This window comes from Typopeltis vanoorti, chromosome 25, assembly GCF_054136105.1.
Source record: "Typopeltis vanoorti isolate ZY-2024b chromosome 25, IOZ_Tvanoo_1.0, whole genome shotgun sequence".
In the NCBI taxonomy this organism is placed as follows: Eukaryota; Metazoa; Arthropoda; class Arachnida; order Uropygi; family Thelyphonidae; genus Typopeltis; species Typopeltis vanoorti.
In genome coordinates this window covers 21,324,843-21,347,031 of record NC_143573.1, presented here as the reverse complement: position 1 = coordinate 21,347,031, position 22,189 = coordinate 21,324,843, and the positions used below count along the sequence as shown (strand labels likewise).

General features: G+C 36.7%; 1 protein-coding gene across 1 annotated transcript in view; it reads right to left on the bottom strand.

Moving 5' to 3' along the window:
- LOC150092596 (phospholipid-transporting ATPase ABCA1-like) overlaps nucleotides 1-22,189 on the bottom strand; it is a 982,930-nt gene that overhangs the window by 897,914 nt on the left and 62,827 nt on the right. The window contains exon 2 of the mRNA XM_090414749.1: nucleotides 16,937-17,036. The gene's annotated coding sequence lies outside the window, so the exon portion shown is untranslated. The remainder of the gene's footprint in view (nucleotides 1-16,936; nucleotides 17,037-22,189) is intronic.

The window sequence follows — 22,189 nt, the reverse complement described above, 5'->3', positions numbered from 1 at the left end:
CAGACATCAGTGAGACAGTTGAGTGTAAGAATGTACATAATGTACCCGAGCCAAAAAATGGGAATGGGACATTTAGAATAATAATGCATCAAGATAGGGGTGGGACAAAGGGATCACTGCATTTCATGTATACTAATACCAGGAGTATTAGGAACAAGAAAGAAGAATTTTTGGCCTTGATTGGCTCTTCCTGGCCACAGGTTATTGGCATTAGTGAAACATGGCTGATGGAAGATGATATAGTTAGTGGGATAGAATGTGTAGGTTACAGTGTGTTTAGGAGGGACAGAGAGAATAAAATGGGGGGAGGGGTGTTATTGATGATAGCTGATGAACTGCAGCCAAGGAGAATTGAAGTTGTATCACAGGATAGTGAAAGGAGCTCATTTGAGGCTATTTGGTGTGAGATTGAGACTGGTGGCAGAATAAAATATACAGTTGGGTGCTGCTATAGACCAGGTGATGGAATATATGGTGGAGATAGTATGCATAAACAAATTGATGAAATAAGTGAAAGGAGGGTAATTATTATGGGGGATTTCAACTATGGTAACATTGATTGGAAAGAGGAGAGGACACATGTGAGGAAGGAAATGGATTTCATTCAATTATTAAGGGATAACTATCTGAGACAGCATGTAATTGAAAATACTAGGGGTCAGAGAGTGCTTGACCTAGTAATTGCATCTGAGAATTTGGCTGTAACGAATATGACCATGTTGCCACCTATTGGTGAGAGTGATCATAAGGTCTTGACCTGGGAGGTGGCTAAAGGTGTGAAATTTTCGATTAAGACAGGGTATATGTGAAATTACCTTGCTGGCAAGTATGACAAGCTTAGGAGATTGCTTGGATCAGTGCCATGGGATGTACAACTGCAAGGGCTGGACGTCGATAGAGCATGGGAAGTGGTCAAGGAGCATTTACAGGAGGTTATGGCTGATTGTATACCTAGGGTCCATATAGTAAAACAAGTATGGGTTAAATGGATGAATAACACCATTAAGCTTGAGCTGCAAAAAAAGAAACAACTGTGGAGGGAATTTAAAGAAAGGGGTGACCTGCAGGCACACGAACGGTATAAAGTGCAGGCCAGAAGGGTAACGAGTGTGGTAAAAAAAGCAAAAGCGGATTATGAAAGGAAACTAGCTATGCAAGCAAAAGGGAATATAGGGAAGGATCTAAGAGGAACAGTTCATTTGTTTGCTGATGATGCAAAGTTGGCTAGGGCGATAGTGAATGTAGAAGATGTCAAAATCTTGCAGGATGACTTGGATAGATTGGAGTTCTGGGCTAAGGAGAATGGATGTCAATTTAATGTGACAAATTGTAAAGTTATGCATTTTGGGGTGAAAAGATTAACAGCAGTATACCACATTGGTGGAACTGTACTCCAGGAGATTGATGAGGCCAGGGACTTGGGAGTGTTGGTGGATAGGGAGATGAAGTTTAGGGGGCACATTGTAAAAGTAGCTAAATCATCTCATGAACTCACTTGGTTGTTGAAAAATACCTTGACGAGCAGAGACAAGCAAGTTATCGTACCTCTGTACTGAGCCTTGATAAGACCTCATCTCGACTACTGTGCCCAGATTTGGTCACCTCGGTTCCTTCTTGATAGAGAGCAGGTGGAGAGGATCCAGAGGCGAGTGACTAAGATGATAGCAGGTCTATGGAATGAATCATATGAGAACAGGTTGAAGATTTGTGGGTTGCAGAAACTAGTTGATAGGTGGAAAAGGGGAGATATGATTGAAACATTCAAATTGCTAAAGGGATTCTATAGGATTAATTCAGAGGATATTTTTGAGATCAGGACTGGTGGTGTGAGAACTAGGGGGACACCTATGGAAGATGGGCAAGAGTGTGGTTAGCAGGGGTGTTAGAGCTGGGTTCTTTACTTTTAGTGTGGTAAATGAGTGGAATAAGCTGCCAGAGTCTGTTGTGGGTGCTATGACGGTGAGCGAGTTCAAGGCAAGGTATAATAGATACTGTGAGAATGTCGTATAGTTGTGTGGACATGATGTTTAGGGCCTCCTTCGATGAGTCTAAGGACTCCCTGGAGTCGCCCAAAATAATAATAATAATAATAATCTATCAGGACTCCAGTATTGTCAGATGTAATATTTTGATCTTCTAACAGCACCAATCCACTTAAATGTTGGACTTTCTCTGAATCTTGTTCCTGCAATCAAATGCTTGTTTTGCTAACATGCCTCTTCAATTCTGTTCAAGTAATCAAACCAACCCGAGATTAGTTCTGCTCACACAATCTTGAATGCCTACTATGTCAAGTTCCATCCTAATATCTTTAGTCTGGTGAGTGGTTGGTGGAGTAACATCATATTAAGAATGAATATGATGTTACTCAACCAACCACACCGCTCTAATAAGAGAAAATCTAGCTCTTACCCCTTCTTGACTGCATTCATTCTCAATTTCCATAGCCACTCTCTCATCCTCCATCCACTCTTTATAAAATGAGAAATTCCATTTACTGGAATCATATATGACCCATTCAGAAGTTGGTAAGTTTCCACCATATCACACCCCTCTTTCCTGAAGTTACAAATTCTCAATTTGTCTTATAATGAAGACAAATTGAGAATTTGTAACTTTATTATTATTATTATTATTATTACCACAAGACCTCATGGAGTCAAAGACTCATCTGGGTGGTCCTTTTATCACACAGACACACACGCAGCTCATTGTACTTTGTCTTAAACACACTCAAACTCCTTGCAGACACCACACTCTCAGGCAAAGCATTCCAATCATTTACAACTCAGCATGAAAAAAAAACTGCCTCACTCCCCTACTCACACCCTCTTTATACAGTTTCCAAGAATGACCTCTGGTTCTTCCCTTAAATATTAAATTATTGTTATTATATTATAAATTATTTTATTAATGATTTTATTGATAATTAATTTAATTATTGTTATTAAATTTAATTACACACACACACACACACATATATATATATATATAAGAGGACTGTTCAATAAGTCAGTGCAAAGTCTAAGCGATGGCGCCACCAGTATGTATCAAGGTTATTTTTAGTTGCTGGCAACTGTTGGAGGATCACACACTAAGTTTCAGTCAGATAGATCTATTACTCTGTGTTTGGCGTTTATTTGAACTGATTAAGTATCATGATTTGTGAAAAATGGATGAGAAAGAATTTCGTGTATTGATTAAACATTACTTTTTGAAAGGCAAAACAGCTCATGAAACCAAAGTTAAGCTTGATAAACATTATGGTGAGTCTGCATCTTCAATTAGAATGGTTTATAAGTGGTTTAGTAACTTTTGAAGTGGCCATATGAGCACAAGTGACACTGAACATTCTGGCCGCCCTGTTGAGGTCACCACTCCAGAAATTATTGAAAAAATCCATGATATGGTGATGGACGATAGAAGAGTGAAGGTGCGTGAAATTGCTAAGGGCTGTGGGCATCTCAAATAACCACGTACATAATACTTTACATGAACATTTACATGTGAGAAAACTATCCGCAAGATGGGTGCCGCGTTTGCTCACACTGGATCAAAAGTGTCAACGTGTGAACTGTTGAAAGCTGTTTCAATGGAATCCAGAGGAATTTTTGCATCGTTTTATAGCAGTGGATGAAACATGAATTCATCACTACCAGCCTGAGACCAAGAAACAGTCAAAACAATGGGTTGCAAGCAGGGAATCTGCATCAAAGAAAGCAAAAACCGTTCTTTCAGCAGGAAAGATTATGGTCACCATCTTCTGGGATGCTCGTGGCATAATTTTAATAGACTTCTTGAAAAAGTGCAAAACAATTACCGAAGTGTATTATGCGTCTTTGCTGGATTATTTAACTAATGAAATAAAGGAAAAATGACCACACTTGGCAAAAAAGAAGATTCTTTTTCACCAAGACAATGCACCCACTCACTCTTCTGCAATTGTGACCATAAAATTATTCAATTTACACTATAAAGTCCTTTCGCATCCCCCTTACTCTCCAGATTTCGCTCTCTCGGACCACTATCTGTTTTCAAACATGAAAAAATGGCTGGCAGGAAAGAGATTATTTTCATCCAATGATGAGGTGATTGCCGAAACAACTGCCTATTTTGAAGAGTTGGACAAATCATACCATATGGACAGGATCAAAAGACTATGTTGAAAAATAAAAAATGTCTGTCCCAAAAAAATTATGTTGTCTTCATTTTTGCACAGACTTATCAAACAACCTTCAAGAAAACAAGAAAAATAAAAAATGTCTGTCCCAAAAAAATTATGTTGTCTTCATTTTTGCACAGACTTATCAAACAACCTTTGTATATATATGTGTATATATATACACACATAAGAGATCAAAAAAGGATACTGTGAAAAAGCAGAAAACAGTAAAAGAGATATGGCGATTTAGAGTGATTCCATGATGAGTGTTAAACATATGAGCAACAAAAGCTTGTTTTCTAGATATGAAGATTTGTAATGTGGCTGAACACAAGAACAGGTAGGCTTTAGAAGAGGTACTAGAGACCAAATGGCAAACATGAGATAGATTGTGGAAAGAACAAGAGAATTTCAGAAGGAAGTATTCATTTGTTTTATTGATTATAAGAAAGCTTTTGACTGTGTGTATCACAACAGACTGTGGATTGTAATGAGATCAATGGGAATACCTGAACATCTAATTCTCTTGATAAGAGAGCTATATGAACCAAGAAACTTCAGTAAAAACAGTCTTTTTCCACTCAAACACTGCTTCAGGAGAAACAGTGTTTGAGTGGAAAAAGGGGTGCAGCAGAGTTGTATATTGTCACCCTACCTTTTTAATATTTATAGTATATATATTATGCAAATGACTGATTTAGACAAAGGTCCAGCTAGAATTAAGATTGGTAGCAGGGAAAGAAATAATTTAAGATATGCAGATGATACAACTTTCATAGCAGAAACTAAGGAAGATCTGGAGCAGTTGATTACATTGGTTAAGATGGAAAGTAACAAAGCCGGGCTTAATTTAAACATCAGCAAAACAAAAGTGATGGCTTCTGGCAATTTAAATAAATTTAAAATACAGGAAAATAAAATAGAAATCATTGAAAGTTACAATTTACTGGGGTCCAGAATCAAAAATGAAGGTAAATGTGAAGATGAAATTAAAAGGACAGTCATGGGAAAAAAAAGTGATGTTAAAACTGACAAAAATTATGAAAGACAGAGGTGTGAGTAAGGCCATGAAAGTTAGAATTGTGTAGGGTTTATACAAAAACTGACTTTAAAAAAAAAACGGTTTTCGAATTCCAGTATTTCTAAAAAAAACGGTTAAACTGGTTTTTCGAATTTTTACAAAAAATATATAATTAAAACAATAAAAAAAATGTTTACTTATTTAAAAATTTTTCAGTTTCTTTAATATTTATGGAACTGCAAAAATATAACAATAAAATATACTCCATACAAAACCTAATAAAAAAAAAAAACTAAATCCGTACAAAATATAAATTTTAATTTCATTTAGTATTTTTCTTCAGGAAATACGATTTCAAAAAACATAAAACGTCCACTGAATGATTATTTAATCTTGTTCTTATTCTAGATATAAAATGGCCTGACACTGGCTACTGAACTTGGTTTTATCATTTTCAGGGCATCAAATAATAAATCTAAATTCTTTGTTGTTTTATTGGTTGCTTCAAATACTGAAAATTCGGCCTTCAGTGTTTTGGGCTTTGATATTATTTCTTCAGGTTCCTCAAGAAACCTATGATTTGATTTTTCCATGGCTTCTTTTAGAGCATTGTCCTGATTCATAGTTTCTCCATCTCCAATATATTCATCATGGGGATCTGTTTCCATACAAGAATTTGGATATATTCTAGACAACATTTTTCCAAATAACTTAATAATATCGAGTATTGAAGCTAGATACAGATTTCTTTGTTGGAATGTTTTATGGATTTTGCAAATATAGCAAAAGGGTTACCAATCCAACTTTTTTTTCTTGAATTCTTATTTTTAAAGCATTTAATAATTTGGAACTAATTTCAGTCTTTAAATTTTTTAGTTCGTTTAACAGAAATTCATCTCGCTGTCCTAAGGCCTCAGCTGCTAAGACGTACTGGTCCCTAACACTTTAAGAAGCTTCATGATTTTAGGATATTGAGCTTCATTCCACATATGAGAAGCACAATATCATTCAAAGCTAGAATATGTGGAAGATACTGTGTTGAATAGAATTGGAATGAAATTACTTGATGGAATGAGAAGAGATATAATGGATTATTGAATGAAGCAACAAGACAGTTTGTTGCCAAGGTACAACATGAATGATCTGTAACTACAAATGACTCAAAATATTCAGCTATATAAAAGAAATAATGTGCAATATATTGATGTGGGGTAATTCTGATGATCAAAAGATCTGTATTTCTAGCATTGATTACATTTAGAAATCACTGTGTAGTGATTTCTAAATAATAGAATATAACATTCAGAGAAATTAGATGTGTCAAGTGACTGAATGGCTATTTGGACCAACACAAAATCAAAACTATGATCATGGTCAAAATTGTGATTGTAATGAGAGAGGGGGGGGGGGGAATTGTAGTATGATAGACTAATTTGTCATGAAAGGGAATTTAGTTCATGAATCATGAATTGGCAGCTTATTAGAACTAGTCAAATTGTAAGTTGTATAAGTTACTTAAATACAGCTGGGGAGTTGGCTATCATGTATGTACAATTAATAAAAGATGCATGAGAAATAAAAGTGTAGAGCTTCTGAACAATAATAAATGCAATGGAACCAAAAATTGCTGGCATTAAGCCTGGCTAGTGATCTGTGAGACTGGACCACTGTGTCTACTGTGGTCCAGTCTGAATATTCTTACAGGAACAGAATACTATGGACACAGTGTAATCAGGGAAACAGAATAGGAAGGACAGCATTGTATTGCTGATGATTATCAGGGATTAAATCAAACAGAGAAAATCTCAAATGATGGTAGTGGTGGTATGAGTAATAAAGGCAATAAGTTTGTGTTACAAGTATTTGGTGTGAGATAAACATTAATGGAACAAAACAGGACTCGTGCTTAAAAATGCTACTTATCCGTTTAACTCACACCTGATTATTTATTCTCCTAACCTATGTATATTCCACTAATATTTTCCTCAAATGCTCCATGGAATGTAAACAAGGAGGGCTCCTTTCCCATGCACATCCTTAGAGTCTTATGCCACAACACTGCTCCAAGCTTTCGTAAATGCATCATAATCAGCACCTCTGCATTTCCACACATACACCTTAACTGAAAATTCTACCTGTTTAACCATATCTCTAGTCAAGACACCATGATCACCCCTTACCACTCAGACACAAAGTGACTATCTTGGTTATAGACAGATCCAGAACTCTTAAACCCAGAGTCCCCTCCACCATACACTGTTTAAGGAATTATCTCTTTGAAGCTACATAAATTGCCTTTTTTTTTTCACCAAATCTTTTTGCCATAAGAATCTATGGAAAAATATATAAACTATTTTCTTCCACAGAATCTATGAAACATTAAAGGTACAGATCAGTCACTGAAAAAATATGCACACTATCAGCAGCCACAACTAAGCCTGAATTTGCAAACATATCACAAGACTTTGCCTGCACTCACAAGACTTCAAAGACTTAGGCATTTCACTAATAGTGATGAACTAAACAAATGGCGACCTATCATAAACATTGAAATAAATGGAATAATTTACATGTTCTGTTTCATCACAGCATTTCTAGTGCATGAGGAAAGTCATTACAGAAAGAATTGTCACTATACTGTATTTCCCATGATGTAGGAATAAATGCCACAACTCAAAGTATTGTCTACTTTGAGTTGTGGCATTTGACCAAAGGCAGAAAGCAACAACAGTGTCAATGAGGAATACCAACATAAATAAAAATATAACCAAAACCAAACAAAAATGCCAACCATGGAACCAATCTTAGAACAGAAAATCAGAGATATACCCATGAGGATCAATCCCATGCACGAGCACCTTCCAGATAATAAGAAAAGCACTTCTAGTATTAAACTGCCAACACATTGTAAAAAAGGACACTTGCAACAGAGATGAGTCCAATCAGCAGCAAACAGAAGCTCCCCAATTCAAATACCTACAAACTCAAAACTCAAACTCAACATTAAAAACTTCTAGTTTATGGGTGAAGCCACATAGTAGTCCCCAAAGAATGGACAAGCAGGTAGACAAACCAGATAATGAAGAGGAAGAAGAAGAAGCAGAAGAAAAGAAGAAAGCATAAATGAACAGGGTGAAGAAGTCAAATGTGAAATTCCTCACAATTTGGTGGTAAGGGAAGCCTTCTGGCTTCCCTTATCACCAAATGACAAAAATTCCTGAACTCATATTACAGTTCCAACACCTAAATTTAAAACAAAAATGTCAAATGAATACAGTAAAGGTCAACAGAGCCAAGAGGATATACTACCTCAGTGTTTCCCAAACTATGATCTGCAGAACACCAGTGTTCCATGGAAAGTGAATAAGCTCTGTGAAAAATTATCAAAATTAATATGAGCCTGGAATGGTCTTAAATGCTACGACAAGTTCAAACATGTTTGAAAATTAGGTGCTTCTCACTTTGCACGTGAATTGTGCTATTAAGGCCAGTGCGTGCTGGCCTTGACTCAGCTGCCTGTGGTTGTCGATGCCTCCGAGCATGAGTGGAGTACAGAGATATCTATTCTAGGAAATGTGCAGTCACAAGCAAGGTCAATGTAATGCACTGTGGGCAAGGCTGTAGTGTGTGCTGTCGCATTTTTGCAATGCGATACAGCCTGTTGTGGCGATAGTGTACACTTAGCTTTACACTGAATACGAGACCAATGATACTTGACTCTAACGAAGGTGTTCTGTTAAAATTTCAGGATTTGTGAAGTGTTCCATCATAGGAAAAGTTTGAGAAACCCTGTAATACCTAATCTATGGTTTGAAAAACAATATCAAGATGAAAGCTAGAAAAACCAAATTTGTGCAATCCTTGTCCATAAAGCCATCATATCATTCTAAATCCTATCTTTATATGAATCAAGTTAGCTCATCTAGAAACACCAAATAAATTCTTTACATCTTCAAACTACAGCAGGATACCATGGCACCAAAAATTTTGGAATTCATAAAAAAAAAAAAAAATATTTCTGCAGATGATATGAACAAGTCATCATAGATAGTGACTTCATCTATTCTCTTGACCAGAAAATAGATAGATTTCAGTGTGGTGAACATCGTAGCACACTAATCAACAGCTATGAACTAGACTGTGCCTATCAGCATTAATTATTATTATTATTATTATTACATCACACCTCCAGGGAGTTCAGACCCATCGAGGGAGGGCTGTCTCACTACTCCACCAACCTTCATCATCTAACACCAATGCCATCTACCACCGACTACCACCACTAGTACTTCACAGACAATCATAAACATCCATGCCCACAGCGGGATTCGAACCCACAGCCTTTTGGCTGGATAGTGGATACGCTAACCACTCGGCCAACCAGGCTGGCACTCTTTCTCTTTATTAACATAAAGTCTTACACCTGAAAATCAGGTGTAAGACCTTTTGTCTTACATGAATTTTTGAATGAATTTGGCATCCACAATATCAGGCTTGACTGGACAGGTACCACATATTCAAACATAATGTCACTCTCATTGAAGATACTTCGCATGCATACACACCTCTTCCTTATCTCACATCAATTCCATTATTAAACTGCACCTCTCCATCTTCTCTAAACTATCCATGACAAGAAGTGCTTACTGAATCTTTAATACTCATTGTAAGACCCAGAATATGCACTACCCTACAGCTTCAATCTCAAGGCTCACTCAGTCCAAAAAGATGACAGAACCCATGAAAACCTGGTGGCTCAGTCAGAAATCCCATCTAAAATCTTTCATACGATCTTACAGTCACCAGATAAGCCAACAATTTGAGCATCAGCTCCAATATCTCTCAGAAGAAAGCCCATCATACAGACTATTCTTAATACCATACAAGCATACTTGAAATACATAGCTAAAGGAGTGTTGCTCAGTTCATGGAACACAGATGTGTGTGCTAGATGCATACACAATTTCAATAAGAATATGTGCTATCTGATTTCCAGTGACATCACACACACAAGCTGCAAGCACCAAAACAGATGCAGGCATCCAGTAGAAACTGGCACACAACAAACTGACAAATGCCAACCAAGTTGCATACATTCAAATTTATTGACTCAGATGCATTTACTACAACACCCCTGGAACACTTCACCACATATACCTGACTATGGCTATTATCAGATATGTCCTGATAACAGCCAATACTGCCACTACCTACCTGCAATCAGACACTCTGCCTAGAAGACTACTAGCATCTACTCCATATGTATCTCAAGAAACAGAATATGTAATTTCTTCATCACTACTGCAAAAGCCATCATTTATAATTTCCATTAAAAACACAAGAAACAATGTTCATCCAAGCTTCACTCAGTCTATGAAAAATGTCAAGTATAGGCTATGAAGAAAACTTCACAACAGACTATTCCTAATGTGTCACTACCAGAGAGAGAGAGAATAAGGAACTTTATTTCAGTTCACTGAAGAATGGAATCCTACTGGTATCTTTTTCAACATCAAACCTGTCACAAACATTCTCAAAGATGAGAGTCCATTCCAAACTGAAAATGCCAGTCTTCACAACTGAAGAACTTCATTGTTCCCTAAGAAAAATGCTATATTAACATGTATTAATAATAATATTTATAATAAAATTTGAATTAAAAAGCAAATTAATGATCTAAAAATATGTATGTTTGTGTATAGGCAATATCCATTTTCAGAAATGTTTCCATTTGTCTTAAAGGAAAAGGTAGTTGCATATTCTGTGTCTATTCTTATCTGTACTGAGTGTATGCCAGCAGTCTTCTTGGCTATGTGTGTGTTTGTGTGTGTACATATGCTACAAGTGCTAGCGGCAGCGATAGGTCAGATACCTGTGAATGATGCAGAAGAGACAAATATCCGATTCCTTGTTAAAATTTGTGGCACTTAGTGGGAGTAGGCAAGACGTGCAATATAACCTCCACTGTATGTATGTCTGCATCTGGTTTGATACACTCTGCTTTGTACAAGATATCCCATTAAAAACTGAGTGGCATCGTAGGGTTGTGGAGGAGAAATATGAAATACATATGCAAAGGGTTTGGTAGGAAACACTAATATGAGGAAGTGGTGTATTTTCTTGAAACTGGAAGGAAGAAGTAATAATAAGGTTTCAGATGGTATAAATTGAAAGGTAGGTTCATGTGAGTTTCAAGAAATAATTTGGTTTCCCAGAGGTGTAGTGATATTATTATTATTATTAAAATCATCACAAGACCCTCTCATGAAGTCAAAAACTTATCTAGGAGGTCCATTTGGTTTGATACATCTGGTTTGATACACTCTGCTTTGTACAAGATATCCCATTAAAAACTGAGTGGCATCGTAGGGTTGTGGAGGAGAAATATGAAATACATATGCAAAGGGTTGTAGGAAACACTAATATGAGGAAGTGGTGTATTTTCTTGAAACTGGAAGGAAGAAGTAATAATAAGGTTTCAGATGGTATAAATTGAAAGGTAGGTTCATGTGAGTTTCAAGAAATAATTTGGTTTCCCAGAGGTGTAGTGATATTATTATTATTATTAAAATCATCACAAGACCCTCTCATGAAGTCAAAAACTTATCTAGGAGGTCCATTTGTCATACACACAGCTCAACACACTCAAATTCTCTGCAAACACCACACTCTCAGGTAAGACATTCCAATCATACACAACTCTGCATGCAAAAAACACCTTCTCACTTCCCTGCTCACACCCTCCTTATACAGCTTCCATGGATGTCCTTTGGTTCTCCCCTGATCTCCCACTGTTTGCTATAAAACCTCTCCAACATTGATCCTATAACAACCTCTTACTAACTTGTAGGTCTCTATCATATCACCCCTCTTCCTCCTATTCACTAGACTCTATAAACTGCATCTTCTCAACCTTTCCTAATATTTGACATTCCAGAGATCAGAAACTACCACAGTAAGTTGTTTCAAGACCCTTTCCAACATCTATTCTTCCTTTTGAAAACCAGGTGACCAAATCTGTGTCAGAAGTCCATGTGTGGCCTAATCAGATTAGGCCACACATGGACTTCTATATAAACAACAGAACAAGAATCTCCTTACTTCTACAAGTCAGTGTCCTCCACATCATTCCCAGAATTCTTTGTGTTGTCTTCACAATTTTGACAATGTGTCCCATAAATTTCAGATCCTTATCCACTATCGCCCCAAGATCTTGTATTTCCTCCACCTCCAACAATATATCCTCACCAAGCACAAATTCTACATCCCATCTTTGTTTCCCAAATTTTAAAGCCTTACATTTTGCAACATTGAACTCACATCCCCATTTCTGTGCCCATTCACTCAATTTATTCAAGTCTTCTTGTAAGGCCAAAACATTTTCTCTACCCTTCATAGTTTATCCCAACTTTGCATCATCTGCAAACAACTGAATATCCCCATCCAAATCTTTGCTAATATCATTAACACAACAAATATCTCCACTATATCTTATGCAAGTTTAACAGCAATGGCCCTAAATCAGATCCCTGAGGCACACCACTAGTGACTTTTCCCTTCCGGGATATTATCTCCCCCCATACACAACTTGCTGATACCTATCATATAGTCAGCCTCTGATCCAATGCACTAATCTAATATCTGACCCCATCTACTCTAGTTTGACTATTAACTTATCATGTGGTAATCTATCAAAAGCCTATGCAAAATCTAACAGGGTATATACTATTGTGTATCTGGTCTCCTCAGTCCAAGGAAGCCATCACCTTATTGTCATACATAAGTAGATTACTAAAACATGACCTCCCTTTATCAAATCCATGCTGTCCATCAAAGATAATTCCATTGTTGTCAACCCACTTCTGGATCCTAATTCTCACCAGCTTCTCCAACAACTTAACCATAAACCTGACACACAGATAGGCCTATAATTTGATGCCTGAGTTCTATCATCTGTCTTATGAAGTGGCACAATCTTACCCTCCTTCCACTCCTTTGGAACATGACTAGTGCAAGACTCATATTAAAAAAAAATATGTCAAGGCAGATGTCAACTCCCTGGCACATTCTTTCAGAATACATGGTGATATATTATCAAGTCCCACAGCCTTATTAACATCTAGTTTGTTGAACTCCCCAACATCTTGCTCACTTACAGTCAGTCTGCCCTCCACATCATCAACTGCTCTCCATGATGTCACATTCACAAGAATGAAAGACCTTTATAAACTGCTCATTAAATATCTCCACTATATCTTATGTAGTAGTTGTTCTTATACCATTTTCTCCTTTTTTTTGCTGGCAACATATCAAAAGAACTCCCTAGGATTCTTTTTGGCTTCATTAGCTAACCGTTGTTCATACTTCACTTTTGCTAACCTTACTAACCAAGTCACCTGCCTTGCCTAATCTTTGTAATCCTCATGGAATTGGTTATTACCACTTCTCTTATGCTGCCTCCATAAAGCCTTTTTCTTTTCTGTATCGTATGCTTAACCTCTTCATTCATCCAATTCACCTACCTTATTTATCCTTCTGACCCTTGGAATACATTTAGACATTGCTTCTACTAGATAGTTCTTGAATATTCCCCAAGCTGCACTGATCTCTTTTCCAAGTAACTCCTTATTCCATGCTACCTCCTCCAAGCTGTCTCCTGAGCTCTTCATAATCACCAGCTTTGGAGTTCCACATATACCCTTTTCTCATAGAGGTCCTCATACTGTTGGCAACCACCCAGGTAATCACTTCACGGTCACTCTCACCAACTGGAGGGTGAGAGTGACCATGATTTGACACCTCATTTATAATTACATCCTCTGATGAGATGATCAAATCCAAGATCCTCAAGCCTTGTGTGCTCTCTGTTACATACTGTCTGAGGTAGTTGTCCCTCAAAAACTCAAGAAACTTATTTTCTTTACTTCAAGTTGCTATCTCATCATACTAGTTTATATCACCATAGTTAAAATCACCCATCATAATCACCTTTTTCTTATTTTCTTGCCTAATTTGATTATACATTTCATTGTCACTACCATCCACATTACCAGGTCTATAACAACATCCAACTAAGTATTTCATTCTATTCCCTCTATCTCACACCATACTGCCTCAAAACCACTGGCACTATTTCCTTGTTGCATCTCTACTTTGTATGGGCATAACTCTTTTTCTATCATCAATAGCAATCCCCCTTCTTTTTTCCACTTTATATTCTCATGAAACACATCATACCCATCCATCTTTATTCCTGTCAGGATGCTGTTCTCATCCAACCATGTCTCACTTATTCCAACAATTTTGGGGTGAACAGACTCAATGAATGCAACCATTTTATTTGCCTTGTTTTTAACACTTCTAGCATTTGTCAACAAACACAGCAGCTTATTCTTGGATTATTCAAGCTAGTTCCACTGATATCACTTTTTTGATGTGACTTCTCCATACTTAACTCGAGCCATTTCTTTTTCTCCTTATTTCATCTTCAAACCTTCTTCAGATCCGACTGCTATCCCTTAATTCCAGGTCATCCCCTTCCCTTTTTATCTCCACATGCATTCACATCCTCTTGGAGCATCTACCTTTCTCACACTGTGTTCCTCTGTCCACCCTGAGCCTCCCTATTTCCCTGTCTGTCTTGCACACCTGTTCTCTCATTCTCTACTCATGCCACTCACTTCTTCATTCTCTACCACCTCTTCAACCACTTGATCAGATTCATTCTCTACACTCACTTCTCTACCTTCCAGCAGCAGTCTCTCCAAGTGACTCACACCAAACTACTCAAATGCAGTCCATCGCTCCTATGCAGTTCACTTTGTCCTTCAAACTCATTCCACACATTAACAAACTGCTCTCCTTTCTCCTCACACATTTCTGCTAAAATATCATTCATAATCGTTGCTTTTCACCTCATCTCACCGCTGTCATACCTGGGCAACATGCTTACCTTTCCTATCACACTATTCTCTTTTATCAGTCTCAACAACCTCCTGATATCCATTTGACATGTTCTTTGTTTGTAGTCAAGTTATTTGTACCTATTACAACTACCAACTCTTTTGCTCGCTTACTTCTCATATCTAATGCCTCAATCACTCTACTCATTCTATCTCCGGTAAAACATACTTTATGCATCCCCTCGTCTAGCACACCTTTAGCAGAATCACCATACAATGCCCCTTGTGGGTCTTTCATTATCTCTTTTATACCAACATTATTTGTTTTCATCCTTTTCACTTTTCCATACATATCTCGAATTCTCTTAAAGTCATTCCACAACCATTTCATCTCTTGCCTCATCATAATCAACTGATTTTTCGAATCTTGCGTCACATTTTCGCTATTGCTCATTCTTTCGAATTTTAGAACTCTTTCAAACCTCTCGTCACACTTTTGCTCTCGTTCATTCTTCTGAATTTTTGAACTTTCACACTTGCATCACACTTTCGCTCTCGCTCATCCTTTCAAATTTTCAAACTTTCGGTCATATACACTTGTTCACAGTCAATGTCGCTTGCCAGCTTATCTTTAACTGCACTTTGTTTTGTAACTTCTGCCACATTCGCATCCCTTTTGTCTTTCTTATCATCGATTGTTAAGTTTCTCAGATCACTTGTTCTCTTTTTCAAAACTTTTTTAACATTTTTTCACTGCTCTTTTACACCATTCTTTTCTATCAGATGATCACTCATCTTCCTCACAGCATTCTCACTGTTAACGCTTTCAGTTATCAATGATATTAGCACTCATCAAATCCTCACTCAGCCCAGCTCACACTTCGCACACACACCCTCCTTCCATTCATCTCAAAAATACCCCAATTTATTGATATAATGAAATGAGTACACATAGCACACCTCATGTTTCACAATACGACTGAAATCAAAATCGAATTTCTGCATGGACAAAGCCACCACCATCTTTCCTTTGCCAGTTACTATACTGAGCTCTAATTTCAAAGAATTTGTAAATAAACATAAACAAAAAATTCCACACACTAATACCACTGCAAGCGCACAACTTTTATAGCAATTCTTACTCATGCACACACACATTTATATACTATTAATTATTTCAAAAAACTTATCTCAAACAAGAGTCCTCTTTATATACAGCTACTTCTTGCTACTTTTATACTTTATCCAGAAAAGTAAATCGCCAAAAAAAAAAAAAAATATCTGGAAAAGTTTTTATAGTAGCTGCTTGCATCTGTTGATAGTTATTTGCAATCAAGAGGTGCAAACAAATCTCTGCAATATTTTCTGTGGTGGACATCTGAAGGTTTTCCACTTTATGTTTGGGGTTTAGGAAGTCTCCTATGATTCTAATTACCAATTCCATGTTAGGAAAATAAGTTATTGGCCAGTTGAACTTATGTTTTTGTTTGAGAGCAGTGGTTCTGTGTTGATCAGTCTTTAACAGAATGAAAAATAACAAGAGAAATAAGAAAACAAATCAGATTAAATATGATTAAATGTTTTATTCAGTCTACATTTCTCTACATAGGAAACATGGACAAAACATAGAAGACATTAAAAGGAGTGATGCTTTCAAGATGTGGACATATTTGGTATGGTCAATCTCCCTACATGCACTGTTGAAAGTTGTTGTCATCTAAATTCACAAATATTTCAATAAACTAAAGTAAATTATAAGCTACAATTTCTAAAAACAAGTATACCGGGAAGCAGTTTGTACCACACTAATTACTGCTGTAAGTTTTGTTTGAGATAATAGCTGGGATTTACCTTTTAGTTGTTTTCCTCTTGTTTTCTTTCATCAAAATGTCAACAATCAATGTGAAAATATTACCACCTAATTGTGTTTTCAGAGATATCCCAGCATAATCTTAAAGGAAAAAAGAAACAAAAATAATCACACTTCACCAATAAATTCTTGTATATGCTATTTCTGATGAAAAAAAAAAACAACAACAACATAGTCTATCAAGATCATGTCATTAGTCTTCTGAGAAGAAAGCTTTCCCTTTAAAGAGAAAGCAGGATGCCTTCAGATCACAGGTCACTTATGACTGAAAACGTTTTTTTTTGCTTTTGAAACTTTGACTTTTAACTAATATTATCTTTTCAAATCTGTTCTCAAATCAGTTTCTTTCATGGGTGCAAGACCAATTATCTCAAAGAAGGGCAAACTAAATTATTCTTGTTTACAAGGTCTAAAAAAAATTCCTTTTTTTTTATGTGAATCCCACACACACATGGAAGGCTGCAAATCAAATTCTGTAAGTACATTAGTATACATTTTGTGGGTGAACAAAGGATTAGATGCAGAAAAACTTTCTATACCTCAAACACAAATTTTCTCAAACCACTTCAAGGCCTTCAATAAGTGAGATAGTGGTGGTGATCTCACACTGGACAATGAATTTCATCTACCACCTCTAAGTAGTAGATAAATTATACAACAATGCCACATAGATGTCTGTGAATCTGTAGAAGCAATCTAATCACCAGTCAATCAGGACATGAATTAGATCACTTGTTTGTAGTTATAGTAATTATTATTATTATTATTATTATTATCATCATTATCATTGCACCCTCTATAGAGTCAGCAGACTCATCATGGGAGGTTCATTCAACTGAACAATCATATTTATCATATAGAATCTTAAATTCCTTAATACTCCTTACATAACAACACATTCTAGTAATGCATTCCATTCACTGACAATTTTCCATTTAAAAATCTACTCCTCATGCCCCTCTTCACTACACTCTTACATAACTTCCAGGGATGACTCTACTTTTTCACTTCTTGCCTTCTACTCTTTTTATAATCTCATCTGGATTAATGTGCTAAAATTGTCTCACTAACTTAAATTTCTCTATCATATCACCTCTTTTCCTCCTATCCACCAAACTCTGCAATCCACATTTTTTCAACCTCTCTCCATAGCCAGCAGTCCAAAGTCCTGATATTGTCTTAGTCACAGTGCTTTATACAATGGAACAACCACTTCCTAATCAGTCTACTCTCAACCATTACTCCCAAATCTCTAATTCAGTGTTTTTCAACATTTTTTAGATCATGCCCCACCTCAACGTCTCAAAGATCTTGATGCCCCCACCTCAACATCTCCAAGATTTTGATGCCCCCCCCCCTCTAGCATAATAGTCAGCCAAATTCTGAAAAATTATAATATAAACATGCATAAATATGTGCATGTACATTTTCTAATTGCCTCCCAAAATATTCAAATTCCTCCCCTGTGGGGCGTATGCCCCATGTTGAGAAACACTGCTCTAATTACATCCACTTCTTGCAGTATAGCACCATCGATATAGTGCACAGCCTTATATTTCTGCACTCTAAAATGCAACACCTTGCACATATTGATATTATAAGTACAACCCCACTCCTTTGCACAAGTAAAAAGTCTATTCAAATATTCTTGAAGGGAATTAACATCAGCAATGCTACTTATAATTCTTCTCAATTCTACATCATCAGCAAATAACTAAAGATTCCTACTTAGTCCACATGATATATTATTTACAAACAAGTTAAACAGCAGGGGGGGGGGGCACAAGAACAGAACTCTGGGGCACATCACTGGTTACTCTCCTTTTTTTTTTTTTGAGACACTGCTCCATCATACAGAATCTGCAGGTATCGTTCAGAGAGTCCATCTCTGATCCATTCTAACCAGTATACTATCTATTCCCATCCTCTGCAGTTTGTACACCAACTTATCATTTGGTAATCTATGAAACGCTTTTGCAAAGTCCAAGAATATCACTGTATATGATTCTCCCTTATCTAACACACCCATTACCTTATCATAAAATGCAAGTAAATTGCTAAAACAGGACCTACCCTTTACAAATCCATGCTGACCATCATAAAGAATGCCATGTCCATCAACCCAATTCTATATTCTATTCCTTACCAATCTCTCCAACACCTTGACAACACTAGGAAATTTTCTCATGTTTTTTACATGCAGTTATACAGACTAGACTATAGTTGGAGACTTCTGTCTTAGAACCGTGCTTGTGAAGTGGTACTATTTTGCCTTCTTTCCACTCCTTAGGAACCCTACCCACTGCAAGACTTTCATTAAATAACCAGGTCAAGGACATAGTCAATTGTGGTGCACATTCCTTAAGAATACGTTGTGATATGTCATCCATTCCCTTATTAACATCTAACCCAACCAACTCCTGATACACCTCTAATTCTTTCACTTCCAATTGTCCTAATACTTGCCTCCCTTATGTATATTGCACTGCACCATTTACACCAGTATGATATTTGTGGTTGTATAGTTGTAACTAATTTCAATCATTGCAGTAAAGTCATCATCATCATCAAATTCCTCATATGTTTCTTCTACCCACTTTGAGGGTATACTCTATTCCTAAATTTCTATCAGCTACTTTCCTCCTGATAAAACCGTTATTGTCAGGACTCCAGTAGTGCAGATTTTTATATTTCAGTGTTTGAATACAATTTATAACTATATCAATCCACCTCAATCATGATCTTCCTCTGGGCCTTTTTCCTGCAATCCTATCATCAAATACATTGGTGGTTTTCCATTCAGAATGCAGCTGATATTTTCTTATGTTCAGACTTATATTTTGCCTTTTTATCTAATTCCATACTTTTTTTTTTACAGCAGTTATTCAATTTTGTAATCCAGAAAACTTGTACTACAGGATTTAATTAGAAGTATAACATCATCTCCATAAAGTAACAAGGTGAGCTGAATATTTCCAACTTTGATATCAAGATTAATGTCATATTCCTTCATAATATGATCCATATATATGATGAATAATGGCAGAGATGCTGTGTGCACTGATTTTACATAAAACTCTTTTGTACCTCCTACAATTCTAACTACTCACAACTTAAATATAAACTATGTATTTAGCAATTTGAAACCTTTTTATGTGGCATCAACATGTGCTTTTTTGCCAATCTACAAAAGTGAACTACAGATCCTGTTATATTCCCATGATTCCTTATGTGACTATTTGATTTAAAGTGGAAATTTGATGTTGACAACCCCTATTTTTCTTAAACCCAGTTTGTTCTTCCCAAACTTTCTCTTTCACAAGTTTTCTTAGCCTTTCTCACATAGGCTTGAATAAATTGTACCCCAAGCATGAAGTAGGGAAATTCTCCTGTAATTCTCCCATTCAATTTTTTTCTTTTTTACAGATAATCTACTACAATCACCTGGAATCCAATCTACTGATCAGACCTATTGAACTGTGCAGTAGCAACTGGAAAACTTTTATACCTCCATATTTGACCCTTTCTGGTCAAATATTATCTGCTCCAAGTCTATTTCACTTATTTTCATTTCTTTTTCTACTTCAAGTACTGATGTACTTCTAAATGCATTCTTTCTGAATATTTTCTGCTACTGCTATGTCACTGTTCATCTAAATTAACAACTTTTCAAAGTAACTGTTCTCGCATTTGGAGTGGGATCCCTAAGAGCTCCCTTGAAATGTTTAACGGAATACAGAGGGCAATCAAATTATTAATAACCCATCTATTACCAACTCACTCCTCCCACTTTCACACTGATGTTTGGTTTCTACAATATGTGCATTCGATAAATATTTCCACAGCAAATGTGCATATGAAATGGCATCAATAATTTCCCCACTCAGTACTAAGTCTGTTGGAACACATATGGTTGTCATCCAACATCCCTTCACAGTATACCTTCAAACCCACAGAACAGGTTTGTTTTTTTTCTTCCTTCTTCCTTTATCCCTGATACTACTGTATGTGGACCAGTCTTTCCGTTTGTGTTTCCACCAAGAGATACATTATACAGGCTTTTAAATCAAATATAAACAAGTTTCTTCTTTTCCAACCCAATGCTCATTACAAGGTACTAATGTACTATAGGATGATTAACCAACCTCTCATGCAACTGGGCTCAACATAAAAAATAAAATAAAATAAAATAAATTACTCTGGCTATATAGAATATCATTATCTTCAGTTTTTATATCATATTCATCCTCTGATTCCTTTTGCAGTGATCTTTTGTTCACTCTTTTCATCATGTACATTATTATTATTACGGGCGACTCCAGGGAGTCCTTAGACTCATCGAGGAAGGCCCTAAACATCATGTCCACACAACTATTCGACATTCTCACAGTATCTATCATACCTTGCCTTGAACTCACTCACTGTCATAGCACCCACAACAGACTCTGGCAGCTTATTCCACTAATTTACCACTCTAAAAGTAAAGAACCCAAATCTAACACCCTTACTAACCACACTCTTGCCCAGCTTCCATAGATGTCCCCTAGTTCTCCACACCACCAGTCCTGATCTCAAAAATATCCTCTGAATTAATCCTATAGAAACCCTTCAGCAATTTGAATGTCTTAATCATATATCCTCTTTTCCGCCTATCAACCAATTTCTGCAACCCACAAATCTTCAACCTGTTCCCATAAGGTTCATTCCATAGACCTGCTGTCATCTTGGTCACTCGCCTCTGGATCCTCTCAAACTCCTCTCCATCAAGAAGAAACCTAGGTGACCAAATCTGAGCAAGGTAGTCGAGATGAGGTCTTATCAAGGCTCGGTACAGAGGAACAATAACCGGGTTGTCTCTGCTCGTCAAAGTATTCTTCAGCAACCAAGTGATTTGATGAGCTGATTTAGCCACTTTTGCAATGTGCCCCCCCCCCAAACTTCATCTCCCTATCCACCAACACTCCCAAGTCCCTAGCTTCATCAATCTCCTGGAGTATAGTTCCACCAATGTGGTATACTGCTGCTAATCTTTTCACCCCAAATGCATAACCTTACATTTTGTCACATTAAATTGACATCCATTCTCCTTAGCCCAAAACACCAATCTATCCAAATCATCCTGCAAGATTTTCACATCTTCTGCATTCACTATTGCCCTACCCAACTGTGCATCATCAGCGAACAAATGAACTGTTCCTCTTAGATCCTTCCCTATATCGTTAATGAACAAATTA